This window comes from Capricornis sumatraensis, chromosome 7 (assembly GCF_032405125.1).
Source record: "Capricornis sumatraensis isolate serow.1 chromosome 7, serow.2, whole genome shotgun sequence".
NCBI lineage: Eukaryota > Metazoa > Chordata > Mammalia > Artiodactyla > Bovidae > Capricornis > Capricornis sumatraensis.
This window is the reverse complement of record NC_091075.1, coordinates 36,313,026-36,329,618: the sequence shown is the minus strand read 5'-3', so window position 1 is coordinate 36,329,618 and position 16,593 is coordinate 36,313,026. Positions and strand designations below refer to the sequence as shown.

At 39.0% G+C, this 16,593-nt stretch overlaps 1 protein-coding gene across 2 annotated transcripts in view; it reads left to right on the top strand.

The window, feature by feature from the left end:
- Positions 1-16,593, top strand: part of CCSER1 (coiled-coil serine rich protein 1) — a 1,276,721-nt gene that overhangs the window by 605,848 nt on the left and 654,280 nt on the right. The gene's annotated exons all lie outside the window — the stretch shown is intronic.

The following is a 16,593-nucleotide window of genomic DNA, read 5'->3' as shown; positions in this document are numbered from 1 at the left end:
TTCTGTTTTATTGATATTTTTTAAAATAGGAACAATTTTCAAGGTTGAATTAAGGTTGTATTAGTCAACACTATTAAAAGTCCTAGAACTTCCCAGTAACTATATTCAGATTCCATTTTTACAAGTTGAATCTGTGTGTATGTGTGCATGTGTGAGAGAGAGCCTTAAAAGGGGCAATAAACAGCATCCTTCTTTGCCTTCCTAAATTCAGAACTCTTTGCAAACTAGAGCATTCAGAGAGATTGAATTAGAATATAATAACAATCCAAATCTGGCTTGGAATGCAGCCTTGAAAGCATCCAATGCATTCTTAGGTGAACTGAAGTGCCCCACTGGAGTTGCTGACAAAAATGCAGACCTCTTTCACAGGGCCAGAGTCTGTAAGCTTATGTCTGGACAAGCTGAGATTTCATCCTGTAGACAGACCACGCCAGTAAGAAGGAGAGTAAGTTTGTTTGTCCAAGGTCACCTACCAGTTTATGAATGGAGAGAAGTGAGTGAGAGGTAGGAAAAGAAGCCAGAAGGATGCTTCTAGCAGAAGTCCCCTTGTGCAGATGGATCCAGGGAAATGGGGAGGGTCCCTGGATAATTAAAAAGTGAGTTTTATAGACTGGGTGTGTTAATGAGGGAATGTTTGGACTTGTATCAAAAATACACTGGGCCTAATTTCCTATAGAAGTTGCTTCTACATTGATGTTTTCCCCTTAATCACCAACATTGGAGGAATCGCTTTATTAATTTCTTACCCATGATATAAAATTCAAGAAAGAGTAAGGATAGAATATGTAAGGTTTTCTTAGGGAAAAAAAAAATTCTAATCTATTCATGAACATATTTCTTAACCTGTATCAATTCCTCAGACATATTTCATTTGTACCTATTCTTGAATGTCCTCACTTTTATATTTTGCTTCCTGTCCTCTCCCCCTTGATTTTCTCTTAAGAAATCTGTACAGCTTAGAATTACTAGAATAGCTCCTTAGTTCATATATCATTTCCAATATGTCCCTACTTAAATCTATATACCATACAAATGCCAGAAATTTTACTGGACTTGTCATGTCCCTAATATTAAATTCCCTATAACCAGTGCTTCTGCAGTATGTCAAGCTCACCAGATGGTCTCCATTGAATCCTCTCAAACCTCATGCCTCATCTCTCATTTGCCTACTTCTTTATTTAAAAAAAAAAATGGATCCAACACCTAGAATGTGCCAAAACTACATTAGACAGTGTGGTGTCAATATGGCTCTAAATAGATAACAATCTTTGCTATAAGGAATTTATATGCTACTTCAGAAGACAGAACAAATACAGGCAAACAGCCAAATATATGGAGTAATTGAAATGAATGACATGTAATTTAAAAAAAGATTGAAAGAGAATCACCTGAAGATGGGGATCTAATTTAAAGAAGAAATATCTAAGGCAGCAGAGGCACCTAATATGAAGATCATTTCCAGATGGAGAAAATAGCACTTTAAAAATTTAAGTGTGAAAAAAAAATCAAGTGTGAAAAATCTTGGTTCACTTAAGCAACTAAGGAAGATGAGTATGAGTCACTTTTCAAGGAGAAGACTGGTATGAGATGAAGTTAGAATAATAAATAAATGGCAGGAGAGCCAGGGCTATGTTAGTTTACTGACATTTTCTCTGTCCTTATATTTTTGACCCATTTTTGAAATATTTCAGTATTAAAAAAAACCTTTACTCTTTGCACTTTTCTACAACTTTGTCAAACTTTTCCTGAGGTAGGATAACCAAAAATCAGAAGCACCTAGGAACCAGTCAAATGCTGACATTTGTGAGACTCAGGGTAAGAACACAAAAGGGGGACTCACTTTAAAAACTATTCAATAAAATAGTTCTAGCCTTGTAACTTGATAAATATACCTTGCTAATGACAGCTGCTTGCCCTTCTGCTGCTTCCCAATGACCGGCATAAAGACAATGTTGTGCTTCTTGGCCTTGGTCTTGATAAAGTCCTTGAAGTTCATAGGCACAGCGCTAGCAGGCACGCCGATGCCCCCTGGGCCATGTTCTTGGCCTCGCGCTGCTCCCGCATGGCCTCATACTGGAAGTCCTTCCTCCGCTCCGTGTGGGTGAGGAAAGATGATGGGTTAGGTGCTTAGTGTTAGACTGGCCATGAGCTCCGGCCGGGCAGACGCACCAAAGAGCCGCCAGCACAATGGTGACGCAGGTGGACCCGGCTTATATGAGCCTCCGTTCAGGGAACAGTGCTCCTCAGCCGCAGAGGACAGGGGAGCAGCTGCTGGCTAAGTAACAATGTGGAGGGGCTGGGAGGAGCCCACCAGTGCCTAAACTGGAACTCAGTGTGGTTCATGTGCTCAGGGCCTCCACCAGGGGCCCACACTCACCGACACTGGAGGACAGCACCCTACTCATGATGTCAAGAGCCTTGCTGATCTTGTCCTTGACGGATGGGGCACCAGCACTTGGTCCGAGAACATAGACTTCCAGCCCAGGTACCACTTGGTGATCTCCTAACTGGGGCTCTTACTCAGCCAGGAGCATGGCGCTTGTTGAGAGGAGACAAGTGAGAAGCCAGAGTCCACCGTGGCAACAAGTGGGAGCACAGCTTCCACTTGCTTGTTTGGATCCCAGTCCTGCAAGCTGGTGACACTTGCAGGGTTTCAGGGACTGAATGGGGTCAGCTCGGCAGTGAAGGGCCCTGCGTGTCGACTCTGTGCCTTGGCCTCCCACCGACAGCCCTGGGCCGCTCTGAGGATCAGGGATGGTGGAGGTGGAGTTCTCCAGACCGCATGAGGCAAGTGTTCAATAAAGGGTGCTCACGGTGGTCCTGAGGATTTCCCTGGTGGCTTAGACAGTAAAGTGTCTATCTACAATGTGGGAGACCTGGGTTCGATCCTTGTGTCGGGAAGACCCTCTGGAGAAGGAAATGGCAACCCACTTCCAGGACTCTTGCCTGGAGAATCCCATGGACTGAGGAGAGTGGTAGGCTACAGTCCATGGGATTGCAAAGAGTTGGACATGACTGAGGGGCTTCACTTTCATTTTCTGTCACTTTAATGACTTGTAAAGCTATGATAAAATTACAGGTTTTTTTTTTTTTTGGACCCCTTAGCATCTATGAAGGAACTTGGCAATGTGGAAAGAGCAAGTCCTGGCTCCAGACTAACGTGGTCTTACACTGTCCTAGACTCGGCCCTTCAGAGCCTCATGACCCTCAGGAGGAATACCTGGGTCATGTCCTAAACAAGGCAATTAATTCAAAGGTTCTAGAGTATGGTTGAAAGGGAAAACATGGGTTTGATTTTGTACATGGGGAAAGAATCATTTCTCCATGTACAGAAACATGGTGGGTGGATGGCCGGAATGGATTCTCTAATACAAATTTCTCTTATCTAAGTTGAAGGACAATACTGACCAGTGCAGCTTTTAAGTATAGAGCTAATGCTAACCTTTCTTATTTAAATTCCAGTCTCTGTTGTTGAAAATGGGTAATGAGTATGTAGGGATTCCTGATGTTACTTTCCCTACAGTTTCTTAATGTTAGCAATTTTCTGTAACCAAAAAAGTGAGAAAATATTTTCATATCTTCTTGACAGTTCCAGGAAATTTTATGTTCTATGTGAAGAGGTTTAATTTGCTTGGTCACCATTTGTTTATAATCTACTGATGTCTTTAGTAATATAACCTTATTAATGGTGGATAAAAATAATCAATGTGCTCTGTAATATTGCTTTTTCTTTCCTGAGTTTATCCTTGGACTTGGCACCATTAAATTCTTCAGTAACTTTCCTTGTATGTTTCCTTGTATGTTTATTCTTTATATTTAAATAATCTTATTGACATTGACGGGCTTCCCAGGTGGTGTAGTGGTAAAGATCTGCCTGCCGGTGCAGGAGATGTGAGAGATGCAGGTTCAATCACCAGGTCAGGAAGATCCTCTGGAGTAGGAAAGGGCATTCCACTCCAGAATTCTTGCCAGGAGAACTGCATGGACAGCAGAGCCTGACAGGCTACAGTCCTTGGTCTCACAAAGGGTTGGACACGACTGAGCAACTGAGCATGCATATCCATTGACATTGAGCACCATCTTATAAAGGACTCCAAACTCTTTTTCATCCACCCAAATTCTAGTTTAAAATTAACTCAGTGTGAATTTTCTTATGTTGAATTACATTGCTTTAAATTTTAAAAGTTAGCTTTTCTCCTCTTATAGAGTGGCAGTCTCAGTCTTTCAATATTGTTTTCTCTTACCATGAACTTAATCTTTAGATCCATGATTTAGAATCTAAATTTAGGATTATACTGTTTTAAGCAGTCTTTGTGTTCTTTTTATATTTTTAAGATATTCCTTTTCCTAATTCAAACCTATTCTTTGCAAAGCTTTCTTTGAAACCTTTGGATAATAACACAGCCTCAGGTATATGTGGAGAAGACAATGGCAACCCAGTCCAGTATTCTTGCCTGGAGAATCCCAGGGACAGGGGAGCCTGGTGGGCTGCCGTCTGTGGGGTCGCACAAAGTCGGACATGACTGAAGCGACTTAGCGGCAGCAGCAGGTATGTGTTCATATAGTGGGGCTATAATCAAAACCGTACTCCTCCTTGGGTAGGATTTGAACCCACCTGAACCTCAGATTGAGACTCAAACCCATGATCCTTGAACTAGGAGGGGACTTGAACCTACTGTCTTTTAATTCAAGCTACTCACCTGGTGTCAGAACTTAAGCTCGGGTTCTTTCATTTTGTCACAGAAGGAATTCAGTGTGAGGCAAAGTGATAGGCAAAGAGTGAGTTTATTAGCATAGTATGCTTGTGCAAGATACAAGTGGGCTGGCATGAGAGCACAGCAACCCCAGGAACCAAGGGGGCTACATTTGTATAATCAAAGAAAAAATGGGGAGAGGAGAAGACCGTATTCTTCCTTATTCTTGAGCAGACATCAAGGATTAAATCATTGATTTCTCCTTCAGTCTTATGTGGTGCTTCCCAGGTAGCTGAGTAGTAAAACAACCTGCCTGCCAATGCAGTAGACACAGACAATGCGATCTCAGTTTCTGGGTTGAGAAGATCCCCTGCTGTAGGAAATGGCAACCCAATCCAGTATTCTTGCCTGGAAAATTCTGTGGACATATGAGCCTGGTGGACTACAAATCATGGGGTCTCAAAGACTCTTGACATGACTGAGCACTCCTCCTTTTTTGATCTCCAAGACGCTTACTCCTTGGAAGAAAAGTTATGACCAACCTAGATAGCATATTCAAAAGCAGGGACATTACTTTGCCAACTAAGGTCCATCTAGTCAAGGCTATGGTTTTTCCAGTGGTCATGTATGGATGTGAGAGTTGGACTGTGAAGAAGGCTGAGCGCCGAAGAATTGATGCGTTTGAACTGTGGTGTTGGAGAAGACTCTTGAGAGTCCTTTGGACTGCAAGGAGATCCAACCAGTCTATTCTAAAGGAGATCAGCCCTGGGATTTCTTTGGAAGGAATGATGCTGAGGCTGAAACTCCAGTACTTTGGCCACCTCATGCGAAGAGTTGACTCGTTGGAAAAGACTCTGATGCTGGGAGGGACTGGGGGCAGTAGGAGAAGGGGACGACCGAGGATGAGATGGCTAGATGGCATCACGGACTTGATGGACATGAGTCTGAGTGAACTCTGGGAGATGGTGATGGACAGGGAGGCCTGGCATGCTGCGATTCATGGGGTCGCAAAGAGTCGGACACGACTGAGCAACTGAAGTGAGTGAGTGAGTGAGGGTTTAACCAGGACTGTTGTGGCACTATTTAAATCATATGTATATTAGCAAAATGGTGATAAAAATAAATATGGTAATTAATCTCAGGTTTTGATATCATATACCCTTTTACCCAGTTTTAGCTTTCCCCCTTCACCTGTACTTCTGTCTTCTGTTGTTGTTCAATCAGTCAGTCATGTCTAACTCTTTGTGACCCCATGGACTGCAGCAAACCCAGTTTCCCTGTCCTGCACCATCTCCAGGAGCTTGCTCAAACAGTGATGCCATCAAACAATTTTGTCCTCTGTTGTCCCCTTCTCCTCCCGCCTTCAGTCTTTCCCAGCATCAGGATTTTTCTAATGAGTTGGCTCTTCACATAAGGTGGCCAAAATATTGGAGCTTCAGCTTCAGCATCAGTCCTTCTAATGAGTATTCAGGGTTTGTTTCCTTTTGGATGGACTGTTTTGATCTTCTTGCAATCCAAGGGACTCTCAAGAGTCTTTCCCAACACCAGAGTTCAAAATTATCAATTCTTCAGCATTCAGCCTTCTTTATAGTCCAACTCTCACATCCATCCATGACGACTGGAAGAACCATAGCTTTGACTATATAGACCTTTGTTGACAAAGTGACGTCTCTGCTTTTTAATATGCTGCCTAGGTTTGTCATAGCTTTCCATCTAAGGAGCAAGCGTCTTTTAATTTCATGGCTGCAGTCACCACCTGCAGTGATTTTGGAGCCCAAGAAAAGAAAGTCTCACTGTTCCCATGGTTTCCCCATCTATTTGCCATAAAATGATGGGACTAGATTCCATGATCTTCGTTTTTTGAATGTTGAATTTTAAGGCATCTTTTTCATTCTCCTCTTTCACCTTCATCAAGAGGCTCTTTAGTTCCTCTTTGCTTTCTGCCATAAGGGTGTTGTCATCTGCATATCTGAGGTTGTTCATATTGTTCCTGGCAATCTTGATTCTAGCTTATGCTTCATCCAACCCAAATTCTGCATGATGTACTCTGAATATAAGTTAAATAAGTAGGGTGACAGTATACAGCCTTGAGGTACTCTTTTCCTGATTCTGAACCAGCCTTGTTCCATGTCTGCTTCTAACTGTTGCTTCTTGACCTACATACAGATTTCTCAGGAGGAAGGTAAGGTGGTCTGGTATTCCCATCTCTTTAAGAATTTTCCAGTTTTTTGTGATCCACACAGTCAAGGACTTTAGCGTAGTCAATGAAGCAGAAGTGGATATTTTTTCTGGCATTCTCTTCCTTTTTCTGTGATCCAATAGATGTTGGCAATTTGATCTCTGATTCCTCTGCCTTTTCTAAATCCAGGTTTAACATCTGGAAGCTTTCAGTTCATGCACAGTTAAAGCCTGGCTTGGAGAATTTTGACCATTACTTTGCTAGCATGTGAAATGAGGCAATTGTGAGGTAGTTTGAACTTCCTTGCCATTGCCTTTCTTTAGGATTGGAGTGATAACTGACCTTTTCCAGACCTGTGGCCACTGCTGAGTTTTCCAAATTTGCTGGCATATTGAGTACAGCACTTTAACAGCATCATCTTTTAAGATTTGAAATAGCTCAGCTGGCCTTCCATCACCTCCACTATCTTTGTACTGATGGTTCCTAAGACCCACTTGACTTTGCTCTCTAGGATGTCTGGCTCTAGGTGAGTGATCATACCATCATGGTTATCTGGGTCATGAAGATCTTTTTTTTGTATCGTTCTTTGTGTTAGTACTACCTCTTCTTAATATCTGTTGCTTCTGTTAGGTCCGTACTTTTTTTGTCCTTTATTGTGCCCATCTTTGCATGAAATGTTCCCTTGGTAGCTCTAATTTTCTTGAAGAGATCTCTAGTCTTTCCCATTCTATTGCTTCCCTCTATTTCTTTGTATTGTTCACTTAGGAAGGTTTTCTTATCTCTCCTTGCTATTCTTTGGAACTCTGTATTCAGATGAGTATATCTTTCCTTTTCTCCTTTGCCTTTCACTTCTCTTCTTTTCTCAGCTTTCTGTTACAGCTCCTCAGACAGCCATTTTGTCTTTGCATTTCTCTTTCTTGGGGATGGTTTTGATCACTGCCTCCTGTACAATGCCATGAACATCCATCCATGGTTCTTCCGGCACTCTGTCTATAAGACCTAATCCCTTGAATCTATATGTCACTTCCACTGTATAATCATAAAGGATTTAAGTTATACCTAAATGGTCTAGTGGTTTTCCCTACTTTCTTCAATTTAATTGTGAATTTTGCAATAAGCATGTTATCGTCTGAGCCACAGTCAGCTCCTAGTCTTGTTCTTGCTGACAGTATAGAGCTCCTCCAGCTTCAACTGCAAAGAATATAATCAATCTGATTTCAGTATTGACCATCTGGTGATGTCCATGTGTAGCGTTGTTTCTCGTGTTGTTGGAAGAGGGTGTTGGCTTCAGTCTTGGCATGGAGAAATGCTACTCTTGTCTTGTTTATTTAATTATCAGAATTTGTGGCTTGAGTGTGTTTGGCACTTGGATATATCTGTCTCCCTTCAAGGTAGCATAGGATGTTGCTAGGGATTCTTTTCTTAAGTTTTCATTAACTTACAACAATCTCCTTTAAATATCTATCTTTAATCCCCTAGTGGAATTAAACTCACTAATTATCCTAATCTATTCCTGTAATAATCACAATTACATGTATTTCCTATACCAACCTTTATTAATTTAATAAGAATAAATTTCCTTTTTTGCATTATAATTTGTAATTTGTAATTTATTTTTTTTTATTTTATATTGGGGTATATTTGATTTACAATGTTGTATTAGCTTCAGGTATATGGCAAAGTTATTCAGTTATATATGTATAGCCAGTGCTTTTCAGATTCTTGCCCCATTTAGCTTATTACAGAATATTGAGCAGAGTTTCCTGTGTTATACAGTAGGTCCTTGTTGCTTATCTATTTTATATTAGTAATATGTAATGTTAATTCCAAATCCCTTATTTATCCTGCCTCCACACCTTTCCAGTTTGGTAACCATAAATTTGTTTTTGAAGTCTATTTCTGTTTTGTAGACAAATCCATACATATCTTTTTTTTTTTTCAGATTCCACATGTAAGTGATACCATGATAATTGTCTTTCTCTGAGTTACTTGACTTAGTATGATTTTCTCTAGGTTTATCCATGTGGCTTATTCCATTCTTTTCTTCTGGCTAAAATTGTGTCTGTGTGTGTATGTGTATACACACACACACACACACATATATATATACACACATACATATATATACACACATTGCATCTTCTTTCTTTATCTGTTGCTCTGTTGATGGGCATGCCGGTTTTTTCCATGTCTTGGCTATTGTAAATAATGCTGCAATGAACATAGGAGTGCATGCAACTTTCTGAGTTATCGTATTGGATATACACCCAGGAGTGGGATAGATGGCTTATATGGTAGTTCTGTTTTTAGTATTTTAAGGAACTCCCATTCTGCTCTCCATAGTGATTGTGCCAGTTTACATTCCCACCAACAATGGGGGAGGATTCTCTTTCCACCACACCCTCTCCATCACTTATTTGTAGGCTTTATGATGATTGCCATTCTGACCAGTGTGAAGTCATCCTTCATTGTAGTTTTGATTTGTATTTTTCCAATAACAATATTGACATCTTTTCATGTGCCTTTTGGCCATCTGTATGTTCTCTTTGGAGAAATGTCTATTTAGACCTTCTTCCCATTTCTTTGTTTACTTCATATTGAGCTACATGAGCTGTTTGTTAATTTTGGAGATTTATACCTGTCAGTCACATCGTTTGGAAATACTTTTTTCCATTCTCTGTGTTGTCTTTTTGACTTGTTTATGGTTCCCTTTGCTGTGAAAAGCCTTTGAGTTTAATTAGGCTTCATTTGATATTTTTATTTTTACTTTGATTCTTCTAGGAGGTGGAACCAAAGAGCTATTGTTGCAATTTATGTCAAAGTATGTTCTGTCTATATTTTTCCATAGAAGTTTTATATTATCTGATCTTACATTTATGTCTTTAATTCATTTTGAGTTTATTTTTGTGTATTGTGTTAGAAAACGTTCTAATTTCATTGTTTTACGTGTACTTGCCCAGTTTTCCCAGCACCATTATGTGAAGAGACTGACTTTTCTCCATTGTATGTTCCTGCCTTCTTTGTCATAAATTAATGGACCATAAGTGGATGAATTTATTTCTGGGCTTTCTATCCTGTCCCATTGATCTATATTCCCCTTTTGTGCCAATACCATACTATTTTTATTGCTGTAGCTTTGTGATATAGTCTAAAGTCAGGGAGCCTGATTCCTCTAGCTTTGTTTTTTTTTTCTGAAGATCACTTTGGCTCTTCAGGGTCTTTTGTGTTTCCATACAGATTATAAAGTTTTTGTTTTTTTTTCTTATTAGTTTTTCTTAGCATGAGCCTTTGGTCATTATGTAGTGTCCTTTCTGATCTCTAGTGACAGTCTTTATTTTAAAGTCTGTTTTGCTTGATATGAGTATTGCTGTTCCAGCTTTCTTTTGATTTCTGTTTGCACAGGACATCTTTTTCCATCCTCTGATTTTCAGTCTGTATATGTCCCGGGATCTGGAGTAGGTCTCCTGTAGACAGCATATATATGGGTCTTGTTTTTGTATCTCTTTGGCCAGTCTGTATCTCTTAGTTGGGGCATTTAATCCCCTTACACTTAAGGTAATTATTGAGATGTATGTCCTTATTGCCATTTTGTGTTTGGATCATTTTTTCTTTTTTGTGTGTGCATCTATTGTAGATTTCTGGCTTGTGATTCCCATGAGGTTTTGATATACCAGTCTACATATTTAATACAGCAGCTAACAAGATTGTTTTCAGTTTCTGGCCTCTTAATTTCAAATGCATTTTCAATACAGTATGTCCCCTACATACACACCTTCAAGTTGCAAACTTTCAAAGATGTGAATGTTTCTTTACGTGTCAAATCATGTAAGTTAGTTTGTATGTCTAGCATACGTTGTCACGTGCATGCATCCTTTACAAGTGGTGGTGTTTTTGTGTCCTTTATTGCACAATACTGTGTAGAGTACAGTACTACAGCATCTTTATTTCAAGTCCAGAATGTCCAGAAGCAAGAGATAGATAGAATTAAATCTAGCAAGGAACCAGAACCTGTGCCATTAATGTCAGGCGTGAGTAGGATTGCAGCTTAGCCTCCATCTCCTGTTGCTGACAAACCTTCGGCTCTGACGTCTTCTACCTCTTCTCCCTCCTCCAGTCAGCAGTTCTTCTTGCTTGTTGACTTGATGCTAGTCCTTGTATGCCAGCTGTTGTACTATACTCATGTACTTCTCAAGGTACTAATCTGTAAGATTAAAGAGGTACTCTATTTTTTGCTATTTTTTATTTGTGTGAAAATCATTATAAACTTACTACAGTACAATGCTGTATAGCTGATTATGTTAGTTAGGTACCTAAAATAACTTTGTGGGACTTATGAACAAACTGAATATATAAATTTGCTCCTAGAATGGAACTGTTCATATGTAGGGGACTTACTGTATTGTGAATTTGTACTCACTTAACAGTTGCTGGTTTTGAGTCTGTGCTTGTTTGTGGATGATTTCTTACTTTTATTGTATGTTTGCCCTTACTGTTGATCTTCCATGTATGTGATACTTCTGTTTCTAGCCATGGCCTTTCCTGTTTAGAGTCCTTTAGGAATTGTTGTGATGTCAGATTGTCTTAACTTCACTTGCCTGCGCAGTTTTTGATTTCTCTATTGAATCTGAATAAGAGCCAGGTTTACTAGCTTTTTGATTATTTTCTTTTTTTAAATCACATTTTCTTCTTCTCAATTCTTCCCCAATGACATGTGCTTGCATGTGCACATGTGAAAGTGCAAAAATATATATTTATCAATGGTAGCTATTATACTTTTTTATGATCTATGATTGGCCAATGGATAAAACATACACCAGAAATGATTCATACAACTTAAGCAGAATATACTTTTAGAATATCCTGTTTGAACCAATCCTATTTTTAAAGAATTTAATGCCATTCAACATTTAGTTTTCAGTTTGCTTTTTTACATCTTTCAATTTTGTGTTATAACGCTGTATAAATTTTATCATTTTATTCCTGACTCATGTTCCAAATGCCTTGTTGGTTATAATAATGGGTATTTTGTGGAATTGCAGCTTTTAAAGGAAATAAGCTGATAAATCCTCAGTTCTGTTCTGTCACTCAGTCGTGTCCAACTCTTTGCGACCCCATGGACTGCAGCATGCCAGGCTTCCCTGTCCATCATCAACTCCCAGAGATTACTCAAACTCATGTCCATCAAGTCAGTATTACCATCCAGGTATCTTGTCCTCGGTTGTCACCTTTCTTCTCCAGCCTTCAATCTTTCCCAGCATCAGGATCTTTTCCAGTGAGTCAGCTCTTCACATCAGGTGACCAAAGTTCTGGAGATTCAGCTTCAGCATCAGTCCTTCCAATGAATATTCAGGAATGATTTCCTTTAAGATGGACAAGTTGGATCTCCTTTCAGTACAAGGGACTCTCAAGAGTCTTCTCCAACACCACAGTTCAAAAGCATCAGTTCTTCGGTGCTCAGCCTTCTTTATAGTCCAACTCTCACATCCATATATGACTACTGGAAAAACCATAGCTTTGACTAGATGGGCCGTTGTTGGCAAAGTAATGTCTCTGCTTTTGAGTATGCTATCTAGGTTGGTCATAGCTTTTCTTCCAAGGAGTAAGTGTCTTTTAATTTCATGGCTGCAGTCACCATCTAATGTACTTAAACTGTTTTTACAGTACAGCAGAATGACTTAGTAGAATCATTAGAGCATTTAGGCAGGATGAACAGCAAAGGCAGTTTTATTTTCATTCTAGCTGGATAGTGACTATGCATGTGGTATGTGTCCTTATGTATACGTGAAGTGGAAGCAGCAATGACACTTGCAGCTTTTCCAGCCAGAATATCTTTTTAGAAAGGACACCAGATTTTGAAGACAGATAAAGGTTTTCCAACTTGCCTCTTTCACTTAATAGCCTATGTGACCTTTAGCAACAATTTCAACTTACTAAGGACCAATTTCCTGTTTTTTTGAGAGTAGACAATAACAGACTTTGTACATGCTTGAGAGGATTCATATAAATTACTTGATACCAGTGCTTGGCATGTAACTGTATTCTGTTAATGTAGTGGTAAAGATTATAGAAGTAGAGGAAAGGGTGAATATAAATAACTAAATTTGGCAAGTTTGTAAACTATGTATGTTTTCTTTGGTTTATAAACATTATTTATGGTAGCTGATTTTAATATGCAGGTTTTGTATTACTCTTGATGTTAGATGAGATTAATCAAAATTTTGGAGAGAAAACCATTATATATTTTTATTCACATAGCAATATTCTATAAAATTCAAAACCTCCACATATTCAAAAGTGAGATAAATCAGCAGTGTAAAATAATGAAAAGTATACATAATAAAGTTCCTCTTTTTCATCCTGTTTTGCTTACTTTTTCTATAGAATGTGATAGTTACTTGTTAATTCTATTTAATAAGCACACATATGTTTTCTGAACCAGAATTTTTTAAAAGGTGTGTTTATAGTTTAATAAACACAATTTAATAAATATTAAATTTTATACAATTAAACACAATTTAATAAATATTAGTATTTTAATTCCTTGAAAAGTGTCTGGGGTTTAGTTACTTATAAAATGTACCTGCCCAAAATTGAATTGTTTAATACTCCTTTGTCCTTCTGAGAGAATCTGGAAGAAGAAATTGAATTGTTTGCTTATATAGAAAAGTATTGGAAAAAAGCTACATTAAATCACATGCATGTGGAAATTAATTGATGGTCCAGAAAAATAAATTTTAATGTACTTCAAATGTTTCTTTTCTCCAGGTTGCTTCCTTGTAATTCTTTTATGGAAGGTGAAAGGAAGTATTTAAATAAGTTCTGTTGTAATTTAATTAAAATACTATTTGGCCTTTCATTTCATTTTCAAAATAATATTTGAAAAATTAAGATAAACCTAAAATCCTTTGATATAGAATTCTATCCTCTCCGTCATGGACTTGGTTTACCACAGTCTCATTTCTTTCTATGGTCCCTTTCATTGTTTCTCCTTAGGCAAGTTTGAACTAGTAGCTGTTTATATATATATCTTTGTTAGGGTCTCGCTCACTTCTAAATATTTTCAAATGTCATTGCCTGAGAAAGACCCCGTATCACTTCCACTCCAAGTGGCTAATTTCTTTCCAAACAACTGTTCAGTGACAGCAAATGTTACGTGTTACTACTTTTTTGCCCTCTCCTCACATTCTAATCGGAGAAGGCAATGGCAACCCACTCCAGTACTCTTGCCTGGAAAATCTCATGGACAAAGTAGCCTGGTAGGCTGCGGTCCATGGGGTCACTAAGAGTCAGGCACGACTGAGCGGCTTCACTTTCACTTTTCACTTTCACTTTTCACTTTCATTCATTGGAGAAGAAAATGGCAACCCACTCCAGTGTTCTTGCCTGGAGAATCCCAGGGACAGCGGGGCCTGTTGGGCTGCCATCTATGGGGTTGCACAGAGTCGGTCATGACTGAAGCGACTTAGCAGCAGTAGCAGCAGCACGTTCTAATAGGAGTCTAAATAAACACAACTTGTTAATTCTCATTTTAAATTTATACTGGAAAAAGTGGCCATATTTTCACTTACCTTTTTCAAAAAATGAAAACCATCCCTTTACATATTACAGCTTAGATTATCTAATCTCCATTTCACTATTGTCTGCGACAGCTCTAGAATTTTTGTAAGAGGAAAGTTAGAAGGTTTGGTCATTAATAATCCATAAGGTATTTTTTGTAAATACATGTCTGTCAAATTATGTTTACCTAAATTATGTATGTATTTTGTTAACCAACCTGGATAACTTTCATATCTTATTAACGATTTAAGGGAAAGAGCAAGAGAGTTCCAGAAAAACATCTAAAGAGCCTCTTGATGAAAGTGAAAGAGGAGAGTGAAAAAGTTGGCTTAAAGCTCAACATTCAGAAAACTAAGTTCGTTGCATCCGGTCCCATCGCTTCATGGCAAATAGATGGGGAAACAGTGGAAACAGTGTCAGACTTTATTTTTCTGGGCTCCAAAATCACTGCAGATGGTGATTGCAGCCATGAAATTAAAAGATGCTTCCTCCTTGGAAGGAAAGTTATGACCAACCTAGACAGCATATTAAAGAGCAGAGACATTTCTTTGCCAACAAAGGTTCGTCTAGTCAAGGCTATGGTTTTTCCAGTAGTCATGTGTGGATGTGTGACTATAAAGAAAGCTGAGTGCCAAAAAATTGATGCTTTTGAACTGTGGTGTTGGAGAAGACTCTTGAGAGTCCCTTGGACTCCAAGGAGATCCAACCAGTCCATCCTAAAGGAGATCAGTCCTGAGTGTTCATTGGAAGGACTGATATTGAAGCTGAAACTCCAAAACTTTGGCCACCTGATGCGAAGAGCTCACTCATTGGAAAAGACTCTGATGCTGGGAGGGATTGAGGGCAGGAGGAGAAGGGGACAACAGAGGATGAGATGGCTGGATAGCATCACTGACTCGATGGACATGGGTTTGTGTGAACTCCGGGAGCTGGTGATGGACAGGGAGGCCTGGCGCGCGTGGTTCATGGGGTCGCAATGCGTTGGACACAACTGAGCAACTGAACTGAACTGAAGGGAAAGAGAGAGTGTTCACTTTTAAGTGAATTTAATTTAAAGGAAAGAGTATTTCTTAAGGAGAGGGAAAGGAAGAGAAAAGGAGGAGTAACCTGAGGGGAGAAGGGGAGAAGAAGAAACAGTTTTGTGTATTGTTAGTGAGGTTTTTGATGACTACTATCTCTTCCTGGAAAAAAATTAAATGATGAGTTATATCAGTTTTTATCATTAAAATATTATACAGCTATTTTATTGACCAAGTAAAGAAAATAAAATTCTCCTTAAATCAACATAAGACAAAACCAGAACCTAGTGAAATCACATGAACTTCTTGGGAAACCCAAGTTAAACTTGTTAACTTACAGTTTGCAGACTCATTGAAATGGGTGGTAATCATAGTAAAAAATCCCAAGATGAGGTGTGATCATGTGAGTACAGCACTCTGAGCTGTGCTAGACACACAGTGAACACATTATAATAAATATGCAAAGATAATTTTTACTGTAAGTGACACATTTAGTAACAAGAAGACCAGAGCCAGAGGCCCAGTCACGTTGTGCGTATATGCATGCTAAGTCTCTCCAGTCGTGTCCAACTCTTTTTTTGCAACACTATGGACTGTAGCCTGCCAGGCTCCCAGTCCATGAGATTCTCCAGGTAAGAATACTGGAGTGAGTTGCCATTTCCTCCTCCACGGGATCTTCTTGACCCGGGGACTGAACTGAGTCTCTTGTGTCTCTTGCGTTGGCAGGTGGGGGAAGCCAGCCACATTAGTAGACCAGACTTAGTACATTTGCATTTGAGATATGAAATCCCAAACTTTCCTCATGTTTGGTATCTCTTAATTATAACAGGGTTGGATTCATGTAGGCTCCCCTACAGGGCAGATTTCTAAATGTGTAGATTTTGGAATGAGAGAATTAGAAGCAATAAATAATTAAAAATATACAAAGTGGAATAGGATGGTATTTACTGAAAATGTTTTGAATTTTACATGTAAACATTCTGAAACTGTATCAGTAAAATCCTCTCAATTTAAAGAAAACAGTAGCTTATAGAATACTTAGCATAATCATTTGATATTGGATTTAAGCAAAGCATGTCTCTAGCTTTCAGCCATGATTCTTAGTGGTTCCTGTATTAAAAGAAAAGATGCCAAAAATGACGTT